The following is a 1,985-nucleotide window of genomic DNA, read 5'->3' as shown; positions in this document are numbered from 1 at the left end:
ACAACCAGTATGTACAGCAATTGTAAATATACGACTTGATACACATAAGACGCCCAACCAGTATGTACAGCAATTGTAAATATACGACATGATACACATCAGACGCACAACCAGTTTGTACAGCAATTGTAAATATACGACATGATACACATCAGACGCACAACCAGTATGTACAGCAATTGTAAATTTACGACATGATACACATCAGACGCACAACCAGTATGTACAACAATTGTAAATATACGACATGATACACATAAGACGCACAACCAGTATGTACAGCAATCGTAAATATACATTATCACACCAATGCCATACCTCCTACATTGCCGGCACGGTTCCGCTCAAAATGGCGGTTCGTGATGTCTGCATTTGTCGCAAAAATCGCTCCGCCGTTGTCGTTAGCAATATTCCCAACAAACGTACTATTGATCAAGGTCACAATCTCATCACCACTGTGGACACAGCCTCCGGCATCGAGATGATTGTAGCTGCAGTTGACATTGATCAGCTCCACAGCTATGCAACAGCAGGCAAACAGTATGGCTGTGTTATTTTATCTAACAAGATAGTTGTGATATTTTATTTCAACAACACAGTTGTGTTATTTTAGATAAACAATGTAGTTGTGTTATTGTACTTAAACAATATAGTTGTGCTGTTTTATTCAAACAATATATTTGTGTTATTTTATTTGTTGAACGCTCCATCGCTGATCGTATGCTGCCTAGACTCATATCGATCATCGTACCATATCAATGTCATTTCACTCTAAAACATCGAATCTACAAGACAAAGCCAAACACATCAAGAAACATAACTTGCCTGAGTAGGGTTTTATAGCACCCCCGTCGCCCCAGTAATATTTGTCAATGAAAACTTGGGGCATGAAACCATGAGAAAATCCGGAGTCGACGATGCGTCCGGACTCCGCACGTATACCACAGCCGAACTAATACGCAAGAGAACGAAGGAATGAAATACACAAGAGAACGCAGGAATGAGACAATAGGGAAGAAATACGGGTCGGTTTGACATTGTAAATTACCGTGATAAATAAAAGACAAAATCCGCTGGGGAAGGAAGAGCTGATACAAAAGAAAGTGTAGCGTCAAAAGCCAGACGGTTTAAAGTACACGATAAACGGGAACTAGGGGCAGATAGGGGACGAGAACGATTGGTGGCCGGGATGTGCATATGTCACACACAAAAAATGGCTGAGAAACCGCCATTGTTCGAGACAAGTGAAGTAGGCCAAAACATAAAATACAGCAGAGTGGAAGCGGTGACCGGAGTGAGTAGGCTACCGACACTAAGTGTGATGGTAGAGATAGTAACAATCAAAAAAGGTTAAGAGTTTGGGTGAGACAGTTAAAACAAAGAGATAGTATAGAAAGAAGTAGACACTGATAGGTCAGTATTCTAGAGACAAAAAATGGAGGAGAAAAAAAAGGAATTAGGTAGTGACCGGGGTGTGAAAAAATTACAGTTATAATATGTAAAAATTGAAATAAAAATGGTTTACTAGGCAGAGAGGATATACGTTAGGACCAAGGAACAGCAGCGGAGGAGTCTATGAGGGAATATATGGTACCAGGGCTGCGAGAATATCCGAGGTACAATCGCGAAGCAATCAAATACAATTTTAAACGACCTACGATAGTAGTATATCCTCCTGCACCACAAGTCCATACCAGAGCACTAGTGGCCGGACAAGCCCACTTGAACAAACTACGCTAGCTGCGTTCTGAATAGCGCTGGTGTGATGAGGTTCAATTGGTCATGATGCACTCCACGACTCACGAAGGGAGGTGCACAAGACACAACTCACCTGGCATTCATTATGCTGGAAGGTACAGTTTATCACGTTCATGTGGTATAGCACCTTCGAAACGGTGGCCGTAGAGGCTCCCGCCCCGAGTTGTGCGTGATTGTAGTAGAACTCGCTATCGCTCAAGTCCACAGGGCCTGCGACAAACAGTGAC

Source organism: Sphaeroforma arctica (assembly GCF_001186125.1).
Source record: "Sphaeroforma arctica JP610 unplaced genomic scaffold supercont1.1187, whole genome shotgun sequence".
Taxonomy (NCBI): Eukaryota; class Ichthyosporea; order Ichthyophonida; genus Sphaeroforma; species Sphaeroforma arctica.
The sequence above is the reverse complement of the archived record's forward strand: the minus strand, read 5'-3'. Positions refer to the sequence as shown.